Raw genomic sequence first — 11,958 nt, 5'->3', positions numbered from 1 at the left:
GAAAAGAAATACTAAACGGACACCAAAAATCCCGGAATAAATTTTCTCCGTCCTCTAAAAATAGGCTGGACAAGGTGAACATTTATTTGGGCCTATAATGAAATTTTGAAAAACCCATATTTTTCCTAATTCAAATAAAAATAGCGACAAAACTCCGAATAAAATCTTATTTGATTTTAATATTAAACCTCTGATATTTCTTTATTTTGAGGAAGTCATTTTGTCCTCGCTCTTTTATTTTAATAAAAGAAATATTTCAGAGAAAAATAATTAAAATCAAACGATCCTCTTTTCAAAATTCGAGAAAACTCGAATATGAAAATAACGAAATCCCCAACTCTCTCCGTGGGTCCTTGAGTTGCGTAGAATTTCTAGGATCAACCAAAATGCAATAAAAATATGATATGCAATGATGATCTAATGTATAACATTTCAAATTGAAAATTTGGGATGTTACAGGCGACTGGGCCGCCCTAGCTGGTTGCGGCCTGCTGGGCCGAGGCCTAGTGGGGAAAGGGGGCTCTCTCTTTTTCCTTTTATTTTCTTTTTGTATTTTCTTTTTTTTTAATCTTTTCTGTTTTCTTTTTAGTTTATTTTTATTTTTAGTTTTATAAAATAAAATCTTTGCACCTAAATTAGTATATTGAAACAAGCCACTCCCACAATTAGTTTGAGGTTTAAATAAAATAGTTTAGTATTTTTATAATTTAAAAAGCAATTAAATTATTATTTAGGCCACTGTTTTGATTAACTTAGGGCGTTAAAACACTATATAAACATGTTGGCTTATCACCAATATTGACAAATGATTATTTGCAACAACTTGAACATTTTAGTTTTCATGTTTGACAAATTTGAATTTTTTACTTTAATTTTGGATTTGAATTTGAATGGTGATTTTGATCAAGTGAGGATTAGCAACAGTAATGTGATGACATGGAACCATTAACATGGGATTACTGTAGCTTAATTATCAGGGCGTTACAACGGCAATAAATATATCTCGTCCCAACACTATAGAGAAGAGAAAAAGAAACAAAGGGAAAGCAAAAGTGTTATCTCCTCAAGAAAATTTATCAAAGATAACCGTTGAACCCCCATATTCAGGAGTTTTACAACAAGTATCTTGGAAACAAGTACTTCAAGAATGGAACAAGAAAGTTATCTCTTAAACATCAAATGAACTTCCTATTGTACAATTTTTTTCTCAACTGTTCTCTTCTTTCATGCAGTCCAATTGTTGTCGATATCAACGGTTTTCCCATTGAGTATGATAATTTCTCTAATTCACTAAAGGAAATACAAGAAATGTTAATAACAAAGTGTTCAATGTCTGTGTCCAAATTTTCAATTATGAGAATGAAAGTCCAAATCCTACAACTAAACAACCTTTGAAGCATTACTTTGCATCCTACTTCACGGTAATTCATCCAAAATTTTCTAATTCTTTTTCACATAATACTCTTGCAAGTTATTTTCTTAACGTTTTCATCTGTTTCATTCCATTGTACTTTCTGCATCAATAAACTATTTGAAGCAGTTACAAGGACTTGTGTTCCTCAAAACCAAGTCAACAAGTTAAGATCAAACCTGGTTCATTTTCTTTTTTACATTTACAATTTGCCTCATAACATCAAACATTTGTGGTACCTACATGTCACCTTGTTTTGACTAAAGTGCTAGATTTTTTTACATTATTTTGTTACAAAAGTATTGTGTTTGCTGAACTATAGTATTTCTTTTAAGATAGATTATTACCATGGCCAGCCTTTTCAAGTATTTCGGATCCACATACAAGAATGTTAAGAATTTTGCCTACATTTCACTTGAGAACTTCCCCCAGCAAGGGAACATGTGAATAAAAAAATCATCAGTCTACTTCCTCTACCTTGTACACATGTACTATCACAATTGCGCTCTATATGGAATTATGTACATGGATATCTGGGACGAGAAGAACATGAAGGAGTTTGACAATGTATGCTTAACCTAGTTTTATGTTCTATGTTGTCTTTTTCCAGATTTTTGTTGACGTTTATGCTTAATCTAGTTTCTCTCATTTTCATCTCTATCAGGAGATTATTCATCCATTTCGGCAGCTTATTGCTTACAAACTGGCGAAGCCTGACCTCAGTAAGATAGATTTCGAGGGCTTCAAGAAGATGTTTCAACCAAGAAGAGGAATATGCATCATTAGTCTAGTGTAGAAAGCAAAGACTTTAATCACCTAAAATGCATCTTTTGTCCCCATCAATGTACACCAGAAGTACTTTTTAGTCAGAAGTCTAATGTGTGGAAATACTAGGTGATTCTTAGGAGCAGTATTCAAGTGTTTTCCCCTTAGCTTGTACTAAATGGTATTTTTGTTACAAGATAGAATGGTGTCACCAGTATTTTGTTATTAGAATAGTATTTGTTGTTCTCCATTATGTGTTTTGCACGTAATTCTAAATATTTTTCCACTTAGCTAAGCTATTGAATAGTTTTATCACACGTAATTTGGGGCTGTAAACAATCTGCATTGCATATAAATCATGAGGTATTGCTACTTGTGATAGGTGTGGGGATTCCCCCTGAATAGGACGGGTGATGTAGTATAGTAGCAGATAATATTTCCCACAGTTAAGAACCAAGGTTTATCGAACCAGTAGGAGACGCCACACAAACAAGATAAGTGGTACCTGCACACATACAAAGCAAATTCTTGCACCCAATGAAGGCAAGAGGGTTGCCAATCCCCTTGCATTCGCCAATTGCAAGGATTAAATCTGATAGTGGTCGATAGATAAAATAAAAAGGAAAATAAAAATAAATAAATTGCAGCAAGTATTTGTTTAGGGTTTTAGTAAATGTAAAGTGAATGGACCGGGGGGCGTAGGTTCACTAGAGGTATCTCTCTCATGAGCATAGTACTGTGGGTAGACAAATTACTATTGGCCAATTGATTGAAAATCGCATAGTTATGATGTTTCTTCATGGCATGATTAATATATAGGCATTATGTCCGAGACAAGTAGACTGAAAATATATCTGCATGCATCTTAAGGTATTAAGTTCATAACAAACAACAAACATAGTAATGCTTGGAGCATGATGACATAATGTAGAAAAATCAATCAAATAATATGTTCGAGCCCCATCGGTTTACCCTTATTAGCAACAATACAAATACGTGCGTTGAAACTCCTCCTGCCATAGAGTAAAAACATCGCAAGATTGAACATACTACCAAGCACCTCTCCCACTGAAGATAAATCAATCTAATTGGCCAAAATAGATAGATAGATCAAAGAGAAATACAAGGATATAAAGTCACACGTATATAAATCTCAGAAAAGACTCAAATACATCTAACGAATAATCTGGTCATAAACCCATAATTCATTGGACCCAACAAACACACTGCGAGAATTAAACCGAATAGATCTCCGAGAGATCATTGCATTGAAGATCAAACACAGAGAGAGAGAGAGGAGGGAGAGAGGGAGGGAGAGAGAGATTGCCATCTAGCTACTACTATGGACCCGTAGGTCCTATGGGAACTACTCACACATCATGATGGAGGCAGCAAGGTTGATGAAGATTGCCTCCCCGACGGTTCCCCCCAACGGAGTACCGGAAAAGGCCTCCAGATGGGATCGCACAAGATCAGAGGCTTGCGGTAACAATAAAATTGTTTTGGGTCTCTCCAAAGGGGTTTATGGATTTTAGGGAATTTATAGCACTGGAATCAGGTCAAACAGAGGCATGTGGGACCCATAAGCTTAGGTGCCCCAGGGTCACGCCCCTTGAGCTTGTGGCCCACCAGAAGGTCTTTTGGCCTTTCCCCCAAGCTTCTAGGATCTCTTCTGGTCCAAAAAAATCACCGTAAAGTTTCATCATGTTTGGACTTCATTTGGTATGGTTTTTCTGCAAAACAAAGAAATAAGCTAAAACCAAGAATTGGCAGTGGGCACTAAGTTAATAGGTTAGTCCACAAAAATATTATAAAATGACATATAAATCATACTAGGTTGATAATATAATAATATGAAACAATCAAAATTATAGATACATTGGATACGTATCAGCATCTCCAAGCTTAATTCCTACTCCTCCTCGAAATGATAGAAATATAATTTTTGATGTGAAATGCTACCTAACATGTCCTAATCATGTATTTCATTTTGGCATGAATGTTGGGAAGCGATGAGTTAATAGATATCAAAATGATAATATGCCAGAATGCTAGAAAATAATCATCACCCTTCAAAATAAAGAGTACTGAAGAACGTTATTCCTACTCATTTAATCATGTAAGCATGGCATATCTCGATCCTCCTAGCATAAAGTATAAATTATGAACCCCCCAGTGCCAAACCAAGCAATTGTATCATATTTTTCTCACTTCAGCCTTTTCAACTCCACTCAATACATGAGAATGATCCGTAGACTTAGTACTTTGGATAGCAAAGAGAATGATGGTAGGGCTTTATAAGGGAAGACAAAAAGTGAGAAAGTTTCGCAGCAACTCTTGGCAATTGGGAGGCCTTACAATCGATATCAATGCGAGGAGTAGGGATTGCCATGCAATGGAAGCACTAGAGCTATAAGCGTATGAAATCTTGCTATATGAAACAAAGTGGGTGTGCATCCAAATTTCTTGCTCATGAAGACCTAGAGCATTTGAGGAAGCTTGTCATCAGAATTTGCAAGCCAGTGTAAAACTTCCCACTAGTATATGAAAGTGACAAATTATGGAGACTCTGTATATGCAGAACATGGTGCTACTCTGAAGAACAAGTGTGGTAAAGGATAGTAACATTGCACCTTCTCTTTTTTTCTTTTTTTCTCTAATTTTTTTAGAACAATATTGTCGGATGTGGGGTTCCGGCAAAACCCTTAAGGTTCGAACTCTGGGGTGCACGCGAAGTCTTTCCCTCCTACCGATCCACGCCCTAGCTCACTAAGATCTCGCGGACGAACTCGACGAACTCGCAACACAGAAAGACACGAGATTTATACTGGTTCGGGCCACCGTTGTGGTGTAATACCCTACTCCAGTGTGGTGGTGGTGGATTGCCTCTTGGGCTGATGATGAACAGTACAAGGGGAAGAACAGCCTCCTCAGGTTGAGGTGTTCTTGTGGCTAAGGTAGGCTCTCGATCAAATCAGATCAAGCTGAGTTCCCTCTACTGTGGTGGCTAGCTCTACTTATATAGGCCCTGGTCCTCTCCCCAAATATTGAGCGGGAAGGGAGCCAACAACGGCGGGCAAATTTGAAGGGGGACAGCTAGTACAAGCTATCCTGACAAAAGTGGTCTTCGCCTACGAAAGGCTCTGGTGGTGACGCCGTCTTGGGCTCCAAGATGACCTCCGTCCTGCCGTCCTTCTGGTCTTGGCCTCGTTGCACCGATATGGCAACCTTTGCCTGATGCCTCGGTACTCCTCGCCTGTGCTCACCTCCTTAGCACCAAAGAGGAAACAAGGACACTGCGCGCGCTGGAGCCCGCCTGGCGCCCGCTGGCGCCCGCCTGGCGCCCGCCTGGTGCCTATCGTCATGGCTCATGTCATGAGAGCCTCGTGAGGTTTACCTCGCCTTGATATCTCCGCTCATCGTGAGCCTGCCTGGCTAGGCCACTCCTGAGGAGGTCTTGCGTCGTCCGCCTCGCGAGGATAGGCCCCTCGCGAGGGTCTTGGGTGCCTTGTTGATGAAGATGGGCCGTACGGCCCACTGACTTAGCCACGCCGTGGGCCGCATGCAGGCAAATCTGGGGACCCCCGTTCCCAGAACGCTGATAGTAGCCCCCGGGCCCAAGGTGCGCTCGGGCTTGGCTTCGCGGCGAAGCCAAGGGTCAAGTACAGAGTGCTGCGGGCCCCAAAAGCCTGCAGCCTCAGTTGACGTGTGGCGGTTGATTGGACGTGGACGTCTCCGCTTCCCCACGCCGCCTCGGCAACTGCTCGACTTGACAAGTCCCTGGTGCGTTCGGGGCGCCCTCCTCCTTGCGGGGCGTTTATTTCCTCATGTCCATCTTGACCTGTTTTCTCAGGAACTGCGAAAATTCGTTAGGAGGTGCACTAAGAGATTCGCCGCTCACCCGAGCCTTGACCTGGCGCTTTGCATCGCGGTACCCGGGGGGCACGGACTAGGAGGGATGCGCCATTTTTTGGGTTCGCACGAGGGTGGCTCGCGAGGAGGCAGAGAGGAGAGAAATGCTCGCGAGGGCACCTGCCTAGCCCCCTCGCAAGGTATGCGAGAGAAAGAACACGAGCGAATTAGAGCCGGAAAATGCAGTAAGAGGCGAGGGAACCAAATTAGCAAGGAACACCAAAGGCGAACTTCGATTAAGAAAAAACGAGCCAACTGCGGAAAGCAAATGAAAAGCCGCGTCCGGCACCTAGTCTAGTCTTCAAGTCTTCTCACCAGCGCGGAGCTAAGTGCTGCCACTAGGCGTGGGGGGGGGAGCCCCAGGGCCTGAGGCCGGCACCCCTGAGACTCCAGGGCGTGTACAGCCCCAACTCATTATTACGTGAGAGAGTCACGGGCGGCGATTCTTCACAGGCACCGGGCCTTCTTTACAGGCTCTGGGCCTTTGTTCACAGGCTCTGGACCTTGCTTTACAGGCTCTGGGCCTTTCTTCACAGGCTTTGGGCCTTGCTTCATGGGTAGAACTTCCGGAGGTGCTGGATGTTCCAGGCGTTCTGGATGAGCATCCCGTCCCGCGTCTCCAGGCACGCTGCACCAGGCCTGGAGACATAGACGACCCTGAACGGGCCCTCCCACATGGGCGAAAGCTTGTGCAGCCCTTCCCTGGAGAGGACCCGCCTCAGGACAAGGTCGCCCACCTCGAGCATCTTGGAACGGACGTTGCGGCAGTGGTATCGCCGCAGCGCTTGCTGGTACTTTGCCGCCCTCAATGCAGCTTCGCGACGGCGTTCCTCCCCCAGCACGAGATCCATCCCCCGCGTGGCGTCCTGCTGCGTTTCGTCGAACGCCAGGACCCGTGCGGAGCGATGCTTGACCTCGTGAGGAAGGACTGCTTCAGCTCCGTAGACGAGGAAGAATGGAGTCTCGCCCGTTGGTTTGGTGGCGGTGGTGCGGATGGACCACAGTACGGACTGGAGCTCGTCGTGCCAGCCCTTGCCGTAGGCCTCCAGCTTCTTCTTGAAGGTCCTGGTCTTGAGGCCCTCAGGACCTCCGCGTTGGCGCATTCGGCCTGACCATTGCTCCTGGGGTGCGCTACCGAAGCGTAGCAGATCTGCGTTCCAAGGTTAGCACAGTAGGTTTTGAAGAGGTTACTAGTAAATTGCGATCCATTATCTGTGATGATGCGGTTGGGGACCCCGAAGCGGCTCACGAGGCCCTTGATGAACCTGACAGCAGAGCCGGACGGGATGGTATGGACGGCTTCCACTTCCGCCCACTTGGTGAACTTGTCGAAGGTGACTTAGAGATAGCGGTAGCCCCCTGGGGCCCGAGGGAACGGGCCTAAGATGTCCAGCCCCCAGACCGCGAACGGCCACGTGAGCGGGATAGTGTGGAGGCCCTGAGCTGGCTGGTGAATTTGCTTGGCGTTGAATTGGCAAGCCTTGCTGGACTTCACCAGCTCGGCTGGGTCGTTGAGTGCCGTAGGCCAGTAGAATCCACTGCGGAACACCTTGCCGACGAGGGTCCGTGACGACGAATGGTGCCCACAGTCCCCACCGTGTATGTCAACCAGCAACTCCCTTCCTTAATCACTGGAGATGCAGTGCAGCGTGACATCATTCGGTCGTTTCCTGTACAACTCGCCATCTTGGATACAGTATGCCGTGGCCTGCCGGGCCACGCGCTCCGCGTCCTCTCCCTTCTCCGGCGGCGTTCCCTGCATCAGGTACTCCTTGAATTCCTTGATCCAGCATTCCTCCTGGGGCTCGAGCGCCAAGAGCAGCCGAGCTCCTGAGGTTGGGCCACAGGCTGGGGCTCCCGTGGCTGGAGGCTGTGGGAGCTCCTCCCGAGGCTGAGTCGTGCTTGAAAGTGGTGGTGTAGCTGATGGCTTGAAGAGTCGCTCCTCAAAGACACCGGGCTCTTGCAGCTGCCGCTTGGATGCTCTCCTGGCGATGTCGTCGGCTTCCTTGTTGGTACCTCGGGGCACGTGCTGCAGCTCCAGGCCTGAGAACTGTTTTTCCATCTTGCGCACCTCCGCGAGGTATGCCTCCATATGCTCGTCCTTTGGCTCGTATACCTTGTTGAAGAAGTTGACGAGGAGTTGCGAGTCGCCTCTGGCGGTAAGGCGCTTCACCCCTAGAGCTGCCGCAGCCTTCAGGCCAGCTATGAGACCTTCGTATTTTGCGATATTGTTGGAGACCTTCTCGCCGTGCTGAAAGCAGAGTTGCACGGCATAGTAGAGCTTGTCCTGAGTGGGCGAGATGAGCACTGCTCCAGCCCCCGCGCCCTGGTGCGCAAAGGCGCCATTGAAATACATGACCCAGCTGTCTGGAGCCTCGCTCCCTGGTGAGGTGGACCGGTCTTCGCCTTCCTCAAGTGTCGGCGCATCCGTCCATTCTGCCACAAAATTAGTGAGCGCGGCCCCCTTGATGACCCTGGTAGTGCTGAACTCCAACTGGAATGCTTGCAGCTCGATGTTCCACTCAGCGACCCTTTCAACTGAGTTGGGGCTCCTAAGCACCCTCTCCAATGGGTAGGCTGAGACGACCTTGATGGGGTGGCCCTGGAAGTAGTGTCGCAGCTTGCGTGAGGCCACCAAGAGTGCGAGCAGGAGTTTCTGAGGCATGGGGTAGCGTGCCCTCACGTCCCGCAGCACGGTGCTGACGAAGTACACCGGGTGTTCGACGAGGGCTGGCACACTATCGACGCCTGGGTCCTGCGGAGATTGGGCCATCTCCTGAGGTGGAGGGGTTCCTGAGACCTAACTGTCTTCAGGAGTTTCTGCGATGTTGTCCTGCCGAGCTTGGTCTTCTGTCGTTGATGCCCTTACTGTGCCTTCCTAACCCTGCACCACTTCAGCTCTGGCTTGGTGCAGCGCGTCCTTGGCTTGGCGCTCCTCCCGAACCGCCACCAGCGCCGCGCTGGCGGAGTACGGGGTGGCGGCAAGGTAGAGTACTAGGGGCTCGAGAGCCGTGGCGCCACCATCACCGGAGGGCTAGTAAGGTATTTCTTGAGGTCTTGGAAGGCTTGGTCGGCCTCCGGGGTCCACTCGAACGGGCCCTTCTTCTTCATGAGCTTGAAGAAGGGTAAGGCGCGCTCTCCCAGCTTGGAGATGAAACGCCCCAATGCGGTCACCCGTCCTTCTAGCTTCTGCATCTCTTTGAGGGTCTGTGGTGGGCTCATGTCCTCGATGGCCTTGATCTTCTTCGGGTTCGCCTCGATCCCTCTGTGGGATACGAGGAATCCCAGCAGCTTGCCGGAGGGGACGCCGAACACGCACTTCTCCGGGTTAAGCCTCAAGTTCACTTGTCGCAGGCTCTCAAAGGTCTCCTCCAAGTCTTGAATCAATGTCCTCGCCTCGCGAGACTTTACCACTATGTCATTGATGTAGGCCTCTGTGTTTCTCCCGAGCTGCCGCCCCAGGGCGATGTGCATCAGCCGCTGAAAAGTCGCGCCCGCGTTGCGCAGCCCGAAGGGCATGCAGGTGTAGCAGTAGACCCCACATGGTGTCAGGAAGACTGTCTTCTCCACATCTTCCACCGCCATCTTGATCTGATGATACCCTGAGAACGCATCCAGGAAGCACAGCAGGTCGCACTCGGTGGTGGAGTCGACGATCTGGTCGATGCGCGGGAGCGGGAACGGATCTTGGGGGCAGGCTTTATTAAGGTTGGTGAAGTCGACGCACATCCGTTCCTTCCCGCCTTTCTTTGGCACTACGACGGCCCAGCCACTCGGGATACCGAACTTCGCGAATGGCACCCGGTGCCTCCAGCTTGCGGGTCTCCTGGACAATGAAGGCCTGCTTCTCAGTGGACTGCCGTCTCGCTCGCTGCTTCACGGGGCGTATGTTGGGGCATACCCTTAGATGATGCTGAATCACCTCCCTCGGGACCCCTACCAGCTGGTTGGGCTTCCACACGAATATCTCCTTGTTTGCGCGCAAGAACCTCACCAAGGCCTCCTCTTGACTCGGGTCAAGGCCGGCGCCTATGGTAAAAGTGGCTTCCGAAGACCCGTCCTCGTTGACCGGCACCTGCTTGGTTTCCGCCTTGTCTTGGGTGAACAGCTACTTCTTCTTGGTAGGCACGGTCTCCTTGGCCTCGGGGGTACCGGCGCCGGCGGGCCGTGCTGCCGCCGCGGTCTTGAAGGCAAGCCTGAGTGCCGTCACGGCCTCCTTAGTGTCCCCCTTGATGGTGAGGACACCGTTGCTCCCAGGCATGTTCATGAGGTTGTAGGCCGGGTGAGTCGCCGCCATGAACTGAGCGAGAGCTGGGTACCCGAGGATGGCGTTGTACGGGAGGCCGATGCGGGCGATGTCGAAGTCCACCAGCTCAGTGTGGTAGTTGTCGCGTGTACCGAAGGTGACGGGGAGGCAGATCTGCCCCAGAGAGTGGGCAGCTCCACCACCAACTGCTGAGAAGGGCTTGCTGAAGCTGAGCCGCTCGAGCGACACCTGAAGAAGGCTGAAGGCTTCTACGAAGAACAAGTTGAGGCCGGCATCGCCGTCAATGAGGGTCTTGGTAACGGCCACGTTGCAGATGGTGGGCGTGCAGAGCATTGGGAGCATGCCTGAGCCGGCCGTGGAGTCGGGGTGGTCTTCTAAGTCGAAAGTGAGGTTGGTCTCCGGCGCATCCCAACCCGGCGGAGCCCCCGGGCGCTTGGAGGTGGCCCCAATCTGACGGAGGAATGGTTTGACGTGGCGATCTGAAGGTGATGCTTGAGAGCCGCCCAGCAGGGCCGCGACTGTGTGGTGCACCGGCACCGCATAGCATGCAGCGAAGAGGTCGCGGAGCTCCCCCCAGGACGCCACCGTGGATCCAGGGAGGTTGAGCAGCCAGGCGCGTGGCTCGCCGGCGAGGGCGATGGGGAACCAGTTGGCCACGATCTTGTCATCGCCTCCGGCCTCGAGGACAACCTCCTCGTACGCCAGCAGGAACGGCGACGGGTCTGCCGCGCCGTCGTAGCGCGGCGGCATCTCTGGCTTGAACTTGGTTGGCCACCGCACCCGCCGCAGGGCGGGGGCCAGGGCTCGGTACCCAGATGCCCCGCTGTCGATGCCGGTCGCAGAGGTGGATGGCGAGGCATCTGCCATGGGGGTGAAGTGCGGCGGCACGGGGCGCAGGCTGGTGGAGAGGAGCTACGGTGCACCCCTACCTGGCACGCCAAATGTCGGATGTGGGGTTCCAGCAAAACCCTTAAGGTTCGAACTCTGGGGTGCGCGCGCAGTCTTTCCCTCCTACCGATCCACGCCCTAGCTCACTAAGATCTCGTGGACGAACTCGCAACACAGAAAGACACGAGATTTATACTGGTTTGGGCCACCGTTGTGGTGTAATACCCTACTCCAGTGTGGTGGTGGTGGATTGCCTCTTGGGCTGATGATGAACAATACAAGGGGAAGAACAGCCTCCTCAGGTTGAGGTGTTCTTGTGGCTAAGGTAGGCTCTCGATCAGATCAGATCAAGCTGAGTTCCCTCTACTGTGGTGGCTAGCTCTACTTATATAGGCCCTAGTCCTCTCCCCAAATATTGAGCGGGAAGGGAGCCAACAACGGCGGGCAAATTTGAAGGGGGGCAGCTAGTACAAGCTATCCTGACAAAAGTGGTCTTTGCCTGCGAAAGGCTCTGGTGGTGACGCCGTCTTGGGCTCCACGATGACTTCCGTCCTGCCGTCCTTCTGGTCTTGGCCTCGTTGCACCGATATGGCAACCTTTGCCTGATGCCTCGGTACTCGTCGCCTGTGCTCGCCTCCTTAGCACCAAAGAGGAAACAAGGACGCTGCGCGCGCTGGTGCCCGCCTGGCACCCGCCTGGTGCCGATCGTCATGGC

Source organism: Triticum aestivum, chromosome 3D, assembly GCF_018294505.1.
Source record: "Triticum aestivum cultivar Chinese Spring chromosome 3D, IWGSC CS RefSeq v2.1, whole genome shotgun sequence".
Lineage (NCBI taxonomy): Eukaryota > Viridiplantae > Streptophyta > Magnoliopsida > Poales > Poaceae > Triticum > Triticum aestivum.
This window is presented reverse-complemented; position numbering follows the sequence as displayed.